The following is a 13,973-nucleotide window of genomic DNA, read 5'->3' as shown; positions in this document are numbered from 1 at the left end:
GGTATGACACAACTATCAGAATAGATGAGCTTTTTTTTCTATTGAGATACCTATCAAAAAAGAAGAGAAAAATGGCACTTGTAACTTTTTGCTTTGTCCATTCCTTTTCCTGTGTGTTATGTGTGTAAGTGGGAATTCTTTATTTGGACAAGACATCAAGATTTTGTTGTTTTTTTTCTTAATTCTTCCTTAAATTAGGGGTTTCTTTTTGTCAGCAATCTTCTGCAATACCACTAAACTGGGAGATGTGAAGCACCCACAGTAGGTGAGTGGGATAGTAACTGATGCCGAAATAACGAGTGGATGCAGGAAGTATTGCGTATTTTAGACTTTCAGCATGAGTCAATGTTGTTTCAACCATTAATTCCTGTGAAAAAAATTACTAGTAGTTATTGTCACCTATGCTACCAGACATAGATTCTGCATATAAAATACAAGCACAGCTCATAGTTATAGTTGCCATACATAATTACTTGCATTAAGTGCAATTTAATGAAAAATTCTTAACAGGTGTTTCCTAATCCAACTGATTTTGACTCCCTTCCTGCTTGTGAATGTCGGTAAAATAGTTTTACTTGCAGGTATTCATTTGTAATATGAAAGATTCTTATATATTTGTGTATGATATTTTTATAAGTATTTCCCTTTAAGTGTTTCCTATTTGTTCTGTGTTGCCATTAGTCAGAATGGTGAAAATCTTGTTTCAGTTCCCCATTAGAGAGTAAATGTACTTCCCATTTGGGAAAAAAGTGATACTGCAGATGATTATTTCCATCGGTGCTAGAAATACTTATGCACTTGGCTGCCCTGAGGAAGGAGAATTCAAAAGGAACGAATGACTGAATTAAATGTACAGGTGGGAGGGAATAACATTCTAAAAATTTCTGTCAATCTTTTCTAAATATCTATGGAGATATTTAAAACGGAGATGATGTGGTTTACCTGGTTTATGCTTTATGTTGTGAGAGATGGGAGAGAGAATGAATCTCATGTGTCCTTTCAGTCATCACAGCAGCACAAGGAAGTTATTATAATACTTGTTTCTCCAAACTTTTCCAGAGATATGATACTCAGAAAATCTCCTGTGAGAATGCAGATATAATCTGCAGACAGTGGCCTGAAATTTTAGAAATTTAGACATTTTAGAAAATCTTGTCCCATGAATATGAGGTACATAATACTTGAATTGTGGATTTATCTACAACTTGTCGTGCAAAATATGCATGAATCTCTATGGTACACTCAAACAGACCTAAGTATTCTCAAAAATTTACAGTAAAAGCAATTCCTTGATATTTTATAATCAATCTCACAAGAATAATAAAACCCTTAAAGTATATCTGAAAAGGTTACTTCTACTGTAATTTTTGAAAATCCCTCAAAGAATTGCTTATAATTTTGAAATGCTTTCTTTTAAAACTCAGCCCAGCTGAAAGCCCCCTGTCTGTCACTACAGCTATAATGGTAAATTTATAACAAAATATAAGAGATGACCTTCAGCAGCACCAGTTCTTTGGGAGCACCAGGCAACATTCCCCATAAACAAGATGCAGAATTTCCATAGTGAGATGAATGCTTTGACTTTCTCAGTTACCTTTCTGAAAAAGAATCCTATGATTCCCTAAAGATGTATAAAAGTATGTAAAATCTTAATAAGAACACTTAAGCTGTTCAGGTCCACTGCATCTAATCTAAGCAGCCTCTCTGAAGTTAGTGGTTTCATTCATAAACAAATTATTAAAAAATTGCTGGTCCAAAATCAAATATCCCAATAGTCTGCTAGCAAAAATATGAAAGATGCTATCAAAATATGGGCAAAGTAGCAATAGCCTGGTCTACCAAGCCCTAGCACAATATTGTAACTTGTCTATCTAGTGGCAGTATTTAGAAGCAGGTACTAGACACTAGAAGACAGGTAAGCATAAATATATCTCCAGCATATATCTAGAAGAGACAGTCCATGAAATATTTTTCAGTACTTAACCAAGTTCTTCAGTCAATATGAGTTGTCCATGTAAGCTGTAAGTTGTACATGTTTCTCATTTCTAATTCTTTGGAACAGCAATCTGCATCTCCCAGTTTCCATGGAGAAGTATATACTCTTAGTGCAGTTTGAGAAGATGAACAGTTCCTCTCTTTTCAGTGTGTGTTTTTGGGCTTACCTGGTTTCATAAAGGGTTGTATGGTATCTCAATACATTTCTTACTAAAAATGTATTTCTTTAAGCTGTTATGAAAGTTCATTTTGCTGATAACATTCTGAAATTAAGTAAAAAGGTGTTGCCTGCCTGACTACAGACAAGTACACCTCCCTGTAAGCTCATCTGAAATAATTAGTTCCTTACTTTGGGCTAATAAGTTAGATTTCATAAAAATCCATCTCATCTGGAAGTTGTTGCATATTATTAAAGGTCAGTCCAAAATGGTATGAGTCATTTAAGAGCACTGCAGTTGTACTTTACATGTCAAGAAATAACTTTCCAAGTTTCACTATTAGAACAGAGAAGAGTGCTCATCTCTAGAGTTGTTAAAAAAAATCAGTAACTTTTGAAATCAATGACAATGTAATGATTTTTGTCACTAGGTATCAGACTGAGAGTTTGATTCTATCCTTGCTAATATAAGCAAATATGTATCAACATATAAGTGGGTTTAGTGCATTTTTACCTTGGCACGAGTAAAGCTTTCCACTTAATCAGCTAAGTACAGAAGGTTGTAGAGGTTCAAACCATTACACTGATAGCAAGTAATGTGCATATTTTGAATAAATAGTGATGTTTGCAGTAGGTGTTCCTGTTTCTTTGTTTTTGTTTTTTTTGGGGGGGTTTTGTTTTGTTCTTTTTGTTTATTGGCTCACAAATATAATGTAGGTAGGGTATTCACAGAGCAGTCAGCTTTAGCCAAGGTTACCTTCCATTACAACTTTGATAAACCTCTGCTGATTTTATAGAGAGAAAATACAGCCAATGGAGCAAATCTTGACTCAAAATATTAATATAAAATTATGCCTATTTTATCACGGTATTGATGTAGTGGAACGATCCACTAGTTGCATTGTCAAAATTACTGAATGTAGTTGTGCACAAATGTTTTAAAATGTGAATAGGGTAAAAGCAAAAGGTAAAAGTTAAATGCAGTCACTGTTCCCATCTACTCCATAGATAAGGGGGTAGGGTCCTATCAGCCTGGTACCTTAATAAATACCCACGGGAAGTTAGGTTAGCCCCACATTTTGTGTAAATTTTCTCTTGTATTTAGAAGATGACATACAACTAAAGCACTAAATTAGAGATTTGGGGGGAGAGGGGGTGTTGTGAGCTGATTTATCAACTTCATTTTCTCACCCTCTTTGCAAGAGATTGTTATTAACAGAACCAGATATTATGATTATTTCTGAACTTCAGAAATGTGTTGGCATGTCCCAAAAGAGAAATGGAGATCATAGAATCATAGAAAGGTTTGGGTTGGAAGGCAACTTAGAGATCATCTCGTTACAACTCCCCTGCCATGACAGAGACACTCTCTGCTAGACCAGATTGCTAAAAGATCCATCCAGTCTGACCTTGAACACTTTCAGGGTTCTTATACCCTGCAATGTAACAAAAGCCATCTGAAGTTAAAGAATGGAGGTTGCTTTAAAAGTATAGTCCTAATCTGAACAGAGAAGTTTATGTTCACATAGCCTCTGATGTCGAGAGGGTTGGTACCTCATAAGCATAGCAGGGTTTGTGATTGTATATGCCCAGAGCTCCAAGGTTGTTACGAAAAGAGCAAATTATCCTTACATAGAATCAGAGAATCATTAAGGTTGGAAAACTCCTTTAAGATTATCCTGTGGGGTTGTAGCTAACACATCTCCTCCCACAGAAGTAGCTGTTAAAACCCCTTTATACAGTTCTCTCTTAAATGTGCCATTATCACTAGCCAAAGTTCAAGAAATTCCCAGCAACAAAAGGAAGGTTTAGAAATGCCAAAATAAACCTGAATCTTCAGGGGCTTCAGAGATGTGGAACAGATCCAGTCTGTGTAGAGACACAAATGGAACGAGTTTGGTTGGAGCACATACACGTTTTTCTGGGGTTTTGCCTTATGCTGGTAGACATCTGATGTAGAACAAGAAAGTTTGGATTGCCAAACCTGAATTCTTTTGTCCCATGATACAGCCACAGATTTGAATTCCTGCAGAAACTCAGCCTAGATCTGGTTATCAGTCATTCTGCATTCCACAGGTCACAAAAGTACTTGGTAAAGCACTCATGTAATTTTTCAGCTGTTCGGGGCTTTCCCTCCTGACATGATAATAGTTGAAAGAGTTTGATGTGTGCACTGATTTTCAGTTGCAACATGTGCCATTTTTATAGTTCCCTGCCAATGCAATTTCCTGTCTGAATTTACTATGCTTAAGGATGGAAGTACTTTAATTTTTTTAATAAAACTATATCAAATGAACTTGTATTTTAAGTATTTGGTTTGCTAAGAATCTTCCTTGCCTATATTTAGATAAATGTTAAGGTTATTTTGCAGAAAAAAAACCACCAAGTAATTCGTTTCCTCTTTCAGTTCTTGTAAAGTAAGTTATAGCCCAATGCAAATCAATAAAATATTAGAATACGCTGATCCTACTTGTTTACTGAGTTGCTACAAATAACAAGAATAGTATCAATTTAGTCAAGAGTATTTTCAAAAAGGGAAGAAATTTTTAGTAACTTTGTTACAACCTTACATCAGTTGAGAAGGAAAACTTGGAAAAGGTTGAATCCCAGGTAGGCAGTGGGTAATATAAAAGACAAGGGGGGCTGCTCCCATTCCCTGAGAAAGCTGGTAAAGGGTGCATCTACTGAAGATGATTGAAAAGTTTGGAAGAGCATTGTTAAGACTGAGATATGGGAAAACCCCATGGAAATATCCAGGAGATAAATACCAGATTTATAGTGCATTATTTTAATACAGCAAGAAGTGAGCAGGGCTCACTGTTCTTCAAGATAGCTTTTGCCTGGTCAGGACTGTTGGTGATTGATTTTCCAGCAGAGGACAAGAACGATTCTTCCTGCTACAGGGTATAAATAATTGAGAGATTTTAGCCTTGAGTCAGGAAATAATTCATGCACGCACTTAACTGGTTTTCATGTGCAGAGAGGCTTTCTGAGCAGTGACCTGGTCCAGATACAGCAAATATGAAGGCATTAAGTTTATGCTTATTACAAGGATTTTTATTTTAAAAAATGACTGTTGGAGGTATCATCCAGTGCTGCTCTTCCAGGATCATTTGATAAAATGAACTGTGACAATTTGCTAAATACTGAGCAGAAACAGATCATGTGAATTTTTGTGAAAACACTACTGAGCATATTTTAATTTATACTGAATATATTTACCACCATTTTTTAAAATACACATAACATAAGCAAATTAGATTGCAGCAAGTTGTCAACAGAGAAAACTTTTACACCAAATAGAAATAATATTTTTGAATTATTTTTACTTGCTTAACTGATTCTCTGTTATGGTTTACTAATGTTATGTGAAATTAATGTTTTGAAATACTAGGCCTTAAATTAGAGATTACTTATAATACTATTTCATATTATAATCACATATTTATTAGGCAACACAAAACAGAACATTATTCATGTTATTAGACCTTGAAATGCAGTAATATGAATAGCACATATTTTCTTTATTTCTATAGAAGGCATCAGATGTACAGTAAAGACCTTGTCATACAAGATTTGAACATAGCTCAGGGGAGCAGAGGGAGAACATACAGTTCTGTACCTTATACTGACCCTATAATCCACATTATGACAGAAAGTATACAAAAATAATCATCCCCCTCACCAGTTAAGCATCATTTCCATATGTATCACAGGTAAACAAAAGCCCCTAGTTAATCTGGATATTGGAGTTAAATTAAAAAATGACATTAGATCTTTTGGCCTCCTAGCTTATTCCATGCAGCCCCTCAGTGGCTCCCCATCCCCAGCATTAGGTTTGCTGTGCAGCAGGGAGGTTGCTGCTGGCCTGGGAAGCTGGGGCAGAAAGTGGCACCAGTTCATGCTGGGCTGCTGCTGCAGTTACCTGTCTCAGGCAAAGGATGCCTAAGGACCCCTTCCTTTGGCACCACCTCATCTTTTCAGAACCCCAGTGCTGTTAGGTTTTCCCCATGTAAATAGCCTATGTGCAGAAGCACAAGCTGACATCATCCTGATCACCAGCTCTGCCTCACGTCTCATTATTAGCTGGAGGATTCAGGACACGCTGCTCATGTTTAGCCCAGGTCTTACCAAACCTCACAGCTGCAGCTATCAAGCAGCTGGCTTGTGATCAAGAGATCAAAATTGTAGACACTCGCCCCACACAAACATACAAAAATTATCAGCAGCTCATTAGCATTCACAGGTTAAGCTATTTTTTTCACCTGTTACATGGGGCTAGATTTTATAATTTGCCTTCATCTGCATTCATGAAGAACATCCTCACGGTTTGGGTGTTCAACTCAAAAGTGTTGAAGTTACAAAGTTAACTCATGTTGAGTTAACTTTAACACAGGCTGCACACCATTTCTGTGATGCCTGAGTTGCAGAAAGTCAATTTTAAAGGCTTTTTATCTCTGTGCTTATACTGTCATAGATATGATTTGTTTTTTAAAATACTACAAGTTGTTGCTTGTCTAGCACAGTCACAGAATGGGTAGCTGACGTTCTTGAAATCTGAATTAAAAAGAGAATGAAAATGGAACAGAAATGTCATTTATAACCATTCAATTTCATCTGAACCTTATATTCCTTAATTTAAATGGAGAGCAAGCTACGAGATCATGTTCTTTTTCATTCTAGTTCTAAAAATAGAAGCAGGAAAGGAGAAGCGGGAACAAATTTTTCTTGCTCTTGAGAGGAGCTGGAAGAAATTCAAGTGAATTTCAAAGCATCTTGCTATTCAGCTCTCCTATGATTGCATTTGTAATGTAAAATCTTGTTTTCAATTAATTTGATTTGGAGTTCTGTTTTACTGACAGATGTGAGCCATCACAAGATTTGCATTAGCAAAGACTTTTCTTAACAAAACTAATAATAATTGTTACAGGTCAAAAATTAAAGAGGAGCTTGTGACACTGCTAGGAATGAAGTGCAATAACATTTGATCCCAGCTCTGAAAATCAGTTCATCTTTACCAGTTGCTTTTACAGTAATAGTGGACTCTCAATAGCATGCTTTAACACACTTCTCAAAATCAGACACCATTTTTATGCACCACAGGAACAGATGCTGATTCCCATGAAAATGTAAACGCAGTATTTTCAACTGCTCAGTTGAGGTATGGTATTTTTTTCTGATTCTCTGTTGATATTCTATATTAGCTTCTTGATGGGGGAATAGTGTACATCTTGCCTTCCTTTAGCACTCTCTTGCACTGCTTCAACACTGAGAATTTTTCATAGATAGTAAAGTACTACCAATAAAATCAATGTCATAATGTGATTTTACTATTATTTCCATGTCATTTTATGGGAGGAATAGTTTACAAATGCAGAAAAAGTTGCACTTAAAAATGTTTTAATGATGTATACAGAACAGTGATAGGTACCAGAAACAAGAGAAACAAACGTAACTTATGAACTGACTGGAGTTTGGACTTAGGAGGGTTAGGGTTGGAAAGGACCTTAAGATCATCCAGTTCCAACCCCCCTGCCATGGGCAGAGACACCTCACACTAAACCATGTCATCCAAGGCTCTGTCCAACCTGGCCTTGAACACCGCCAGGGATGGAGCATTCACAGCTTCCCCTGGCAACCCATTCCAGTGCCTCACCACCCTTACTGTGAAGAACTTCTTCCGTATATCCAATCTAAACTTCCCCTGTTTAAGTTTTAACCCGTTACCACTTGTCCTGTCACTACAGTCCCTAATGAAGAGTCCATCCCCAGCATCCCTATAGGCCCCCTTCAGATACTGGAAGGCTGCTATGAGGTCTCCACACAGCCTTCTCTTCTCCAGGCTGAACAGCCCCAACTTTCTCAGCCTGTCTTCATACGGGAGGTGCTCCAGTCCCCTGATCATCCTCATGGCCCTTCTCTGGACTTGTTCCAACAGTTCCATGTGCTTCTTATGCTGAGGACACCAGAACTGTACACAATACTCCAGGTGAGGTCTCACAAGAGCAGAGTAGAGGGGCAAGATCACCTTCGACCTGCTGGTCATGCTCCTTTTGATGCAGCCCAGGATATGGTTGGCTTTCTGGGCTGCGAGCACACAGTGGAGCTGGCCCATGTTCATTTTCTCATCAACCAACACCCCCAAGTCCTTTTCCACAGGGCTGCTCTGAATCTCTTCTCTGCCCAACCTGTAGCTGTGCCTGGGATTGCTCCGACCCAGGTGTAGGACCTTGCACTTGGCATGGTTAAACTTCATCAGGTTGGCATCAGCCCACCTTACAAGCGTGTCAAGGTCCCAGGGGCTTAGAGGGAGATGGTTTTTTGAACAGTGACAGACAAGGCTGTACCTGATGCTGGGAACACTGGCCTTGTATTAACTGTTTGTTAATCAGTTAGCATGTATGATCATCTCTGTTCTGTATGCCCCTACAGCTTTGTCTTTATTTTGTGTGGAAGGTGGTGTTTTTTGACTACAGGACAAGCTCAGTGGGTACAACAGGTTATGCAGTAAGGCATATTAATTGCTGACATACCAAATATTGTGTATAAAACATGAAGCATCTCAGATTAACGAAACCGAAGCGCTTCCTTCTATAAAGATATTGCATTTAATGTAGATGTTTATCTGAATAATTCAAGCTTTGGTGCATGAGGTTTTCAAGAACAAAAAGAAATCCAACCACATAAACAACTAAAAACCTTGATAATTTATACCATTATCTTCTCAAACTAGGAGTGCTCATGAGAGATTGTCTGTCCTAAATCTCATGTATAGAATGACCTAACATTTCTTTTTCTGCATCCTTGACAGTGAAAGCTACAGTTTAAATGTATTTTAATAGGATTGATTTTAAAAGTATTACTTTATGGCTTTAACGTCTTCCTGTTCTACAATACCAGAGAAGTTAAAAAAAAAAAAAAAAAAGGAATCTGTCATTTTTGGTGTTTTGCATAATATTGAGTTCTCTAGTCAGTCCTCCTAATTTGTTTTCCATTCTAGGTACAGAATATGGCTGCTTAGACTTTGTTTCAGAGCTGCTTTATAGTCAATATATTTGTGTGACAAAATTGTCTTCTCTTTTTAGGAAAATACCTAGAGCAGTTCTTGTTGTCATTACACAGAAGCTATGTAGTAAAGGTGTCTTGGAATAGTCAGAAATAAACCAATATAGAATTCTAGCACTACATATGTGAATTACTTTCCATATGTGTTGTTACTGGTTAGCCTGGTATGATACCCTGGTACAGTTGCAAGTGAGCAGTGAAGACTTGGTCATATAACCCATTGCACCTGCCAGAAAAAATAAGGCCATGTGGCCAGGAAAGATGATGAGCTACTGCTGCAGAATATTTCCTGCAGATCCCTGCAATTCCGCTTCTATGATCTTGTTCCTCTGCTGCACAAACCAAAGTGATACACATACTTCTGATACAGTAATATTTCTCAGATCTATTTACTATGATGAAAGAGCTCAGCCAGCAACTGTTGCTAACAGTGACTACATATTGATTGCAAAAAGTTTTTTAAGACATTGTATCCAAACAATTCAGATGTATCCTTCCATACACTTTTCCAGATGCCAGTACCATTGGGAAAGTTAAACTAAATTATCACTATTCAAAGAAAACATAGGTGGACTATACTATGCATTTTTGTTACCCTTTCCCAGATAGTAAATAAAATTGAATTGTATTTACATTCACTTACAGCTGTGATTGTATTGATTATCTTTTCTGATAAGAAATGTTTTCTATTTTCTTGAATGAGTACAAAATTTACAGAGACTGCTTTAATGTATGGAAGGACTACAAATTTGAAGTCAGTTAATACTGTGGTTGATACAGTCTGTACAGTTTGTTTTGTAATGGGAATTTCTGAAAGGAAGTAATTTAGTAACTGTGATCCCAAAACAGCACAAAAAACCAATCTATAGCAGTTCATTTCCCAAACATTATATAAATTATATGCTTCTGGGTCCACAATTTAGTACATTATAATACCAAAAAATAAGTATTTATCTGATACCAAACCACAATGTAAATATAGTCCTTCAACATTCAAAAGCATAGAGGCCAAAATCAAAATGTTTCTACAGTGCAAAATAAACACTTAACAGTTTACCGTAAATATAGGAACAGTAACAATAAATATGGGAAGATTACTGCATGGTAGAGTTGCTGTGATGTTTTGACGCAAAGTAAGTTTACGTATGCACTGTCTCTCCTAAACCTATCCTAAGTCAAGAAATTATTTCAGCTTCTAAATCAGTAAAATATCTAACTTTCCAAGCACCTTTAATACTCACTGTAGATGCTCTATGATAATGATAAAACCAGTAATAGTTTCCTTTTTACTTTGGAAGGTACACATACAGCGAGTCCTAGGTTAGGCTTTCAGTGACCTGGTTGATGCTCACGCTACGGCATCAGCAGCAGAGCCTGAAGTCAAGGTTAGCATTCCCCAAGAAAGACTTAAGCTAATTCTCCTATAGTGCACCACCCCTCCTATGACCCCTTATTTCATAGCCCATAGCAACAATATGTGTTTGGGCAGGACCAGAAACAAATTAGAATATAATTTATATAGAAAATATAAATCAAGATGATTAAAATACTATAATGTGGTTTATTTCAGGCTATTAAAAATTCTTTATACTTTTGGTTGCACTGTTCAATATCTGTTATAAATAATTTGCAACAACTAAAACAAAAATAAAGCAACTTCACAGGGGTTTGCCTTGGAACTGTGCCATCAGCAAGGCTGAGCTGTGGTATTTGACAAAAAGCCCTCTGTAAAGGCAAACTAATGACTATTGTTTGGCAATTAAAGCTCTGAATTTTTAAGCAAAGTAACAAACCTTTTTTTTTTACTACACATACATATTTTATTTCAGCTTGAGAGGATAAGAGAAGAAAGATATCCACTGTTGAAGTATTGCCTTTCTTCTTTCCTGCTTTGGTCTCATTTACATTACTCCTTCACTTAAGCATCATACTCTCAGATTAGGTCCTCTCTTTTTTTCTATTGCTTCTTCCCCTCCAGCCCACACATATGCTTTAAAAAAAAAAAAAAAAAGAAAAAAAAAGAAAGAAACCAAAACCCACTAGAGGCTGGAGCCAATGCTGTTCTGGAAAACTCTTTTTTTCAAATAACCTATTGCCAGCCACTTCCTTTCCCTTAACTGTACCAATTTAAGAACAGCGGTTAACAAAGTTTAGCAAAATATTTTAAAAGTCTGCCTCTGTCTCTAAAATAATCATCCTATCATATTTTAACAAAATTCAGAGCTGTGTCACCGAGATATACACACACACACACACACACACACACACTGCTTTCAGATGCTAGGAAGTCTGCCTATTCACAAACTAACTGGGAATTCCCCTGTAGGCCTGCATGAACACCAAATAGGAACTACAACACATGTCAGCATAAATATAGGTCTGAGTTAGGAATGTCTAATCTTGGAATAGCTCATACTGATAGAAGAGTCGGGAAGTTATACCCAATATCACTGCAAAAATATTGTTTTTCCTGTTGTGAGGTAAACCTCTCACATAGTGATGACTATGAGTACCCAAGATGTAGAGTTTAAGAAACCTATTCTTCTTTCCTTCTCTCAAAATGGGGGTGGGGGGTAAAATCAAAATTAAGGAACTCTGGTAAATAAAGGAAAAACTGGCACTTAAGGAAAAAGTATTTTGTGTACTGTATTTTGTATCCTGTAAGGCACTGAAGGCATCCCCCTGCATAGTGGCAACTAGCTTTTATGCAGAAAAGCAGTACATGGAAGGCTTTAGAGTAGAGCTGCTCTCTGTAGACCAAGCAGTGGGGGGTGCAGGGTTGTCAGAGCTTGTTTGAGATCTACATTGTTAATTATACGAGTAATTTCAGTTATTTCCATTCTGTAATCTTCTTTTATGCCCATATAGTACTATGTCTACAGAACACTGCAGTCTCCAGTATCAGTAAAATAACACTGGTGCCTAATAAACTCCTACCCATTTACCACAACACAGAAGACAAGCAGGAGCTGAGGTGTACTCAACAGTCAATGAATACTATATGCAACACTGAAACTTTGCATGAGGTCATGTTTAAAATAGTAATATATTTACACACTGTTTTTTAAAAAAGAATGAACCTACATTTACCTAGTTTCAGGAGCATATACATAAAAATCTAAAACCTTCTGATAACCCCCTTCTCCATGAGCTTCTTCAAATATATTTTGATGGGTACCTAACTTTGATGATCCAGCCTCATGACAAGCTTCAAAGGACAGGAAAGTGCTCACATGGACAGCTGGTCACACCAGTTAAGTATGCTTTCCCTGGACCAGAGCAGTGAAGTGGAGCCTGACAGTGAAGAGAGTTCCCAGTCTACGTGGAACACCCGACTATCTGAAATCACCGTTTATTTAAGGTATTGCCTGGAAAGACCTTTATTGTCTGAGGGCTTAAAATCCAGACTGAACAGACCAGGTCCTTCGCCACCCATCCCCCTCGCAGGCTGTGGTGTAGCTATTTATGAACAGATGGGTTTCCGTCTGCCTGAAGACAAAGGGCTGCTCTGTACTAAATGGGGTGAAAACTTCGACAGAGCAGTAATGTGACAGAGACAGCCTCTGCTGCCAACACCGTCGAGGGCTCCATTCTGGAAAGGACTTAGTGCCTACATTTCAGGCAGGTAAGCAGCCTCAGGCAGACCAGCAGCGTGATGTCAAGTAGGACATGCAGGTCTTTACAAGAATAAGCTTTTGCTTGCTTTTGAATGCATATGACTCTGGTTTTGATGAGCAGGGCCAGAATCATTTGATATATAGTTGTGAAAAAACACTACTACCTCATTAGTTTCCCGAGCTGTTCCTGGCCTTACCCTTTTAAGCTTTTATAGGCCACCCTTCATGCAGACTGCTCAAAAGTGCGTAAGATCCTAAGCCTTGCTTCAAGTTAAGACCTGCAGAAAAATAATTTAAAAAAATATGTTGTTGTTCTGGAAACGCTGAACTGTAAATAAATATTTGGGTAAGTAGAAAATAATTATTAGTAAATTCTGCTTGTTGTAGACCCTGCACCTCCAGCATAAAGGCTATCTCACAGCTCTACGGTTTTGTTACCTTTTGTAAAACCAACATCGCTGTGCTGCTGCTGGACCTCCCCTCGCCGTTGATCTCCACGGCTGGCACACCAATGTCTGCCATCCATATTCGCACAGTGCCATGGCTGTGGCCGGAGAGGAGCACCTGTCCTGGGAGAACAGCTGTATGAGACAGGCTGCTGGTCCAAAGCAGCGCAGAGCAAGCGCGGCCCTCACCCAGCAGCACGGCTGCTTCCCTGCAGCGGCAGTTGCCATGACCGGGATGCTGAGTACGCCGCGGGCCGGCGCCAGCCGAGGGAGGCCCGGTGCAGGCCCATGGGCCTGAGGCCAGATGTGCCCTTCTCTCCCCGTGTCCGAGATCTGCCGCGGTCTGTGTGCGTTACGCCTGGCCGAGGGTCGATGAGCAAACCCGCCTGACGACCGCTCCCCGGTAGCTCCGCGCGTTGCTCACTAGCAGTCGCTACCAGCGGCACAGGAGTGTATCTATTACATCCCCAGCGTTAACGCTCAGGCACGTACATCTCTCCTCCCCAGGGCACACCAGAGCCCTCAGCCTGTGCTAGCCGTGCGTGTGTTAGCCGGGATGTGTGTCAGGCGGCGTGCGGAGCAGGGCACCCCTGGGCGTTGGCCGGGCAGGAGGCCGCGGGCCCCGCTGGGCCCCTCCGTGAGACACCGTCACCGCCACGTGGGGGAGTGTGGGCAAGAAGTAGGCTGCCGCGC

The sequence above is a fragment of the Pezoporus flaviventris genome, unplaced genomic scaffold, assembly GCF_033815535.1.
Source record: "Pezoporus flaviventris isolate CSIRO_AGI_PZ_B2104156 unplaced genomic scaffold, CSIRO_AGI_Pfla_v1 ptg000001l, whole genome shotgun sequence".
Taxonomy (NCBI): Eukaryota; Metazoa; Chordata; class Aves; order Psittaciformes; family Psittacidae; genus Pezoporus; species Pezoporus flaviventris.
Note: the sequence above shows the minus strand (reverse complement) of the source record.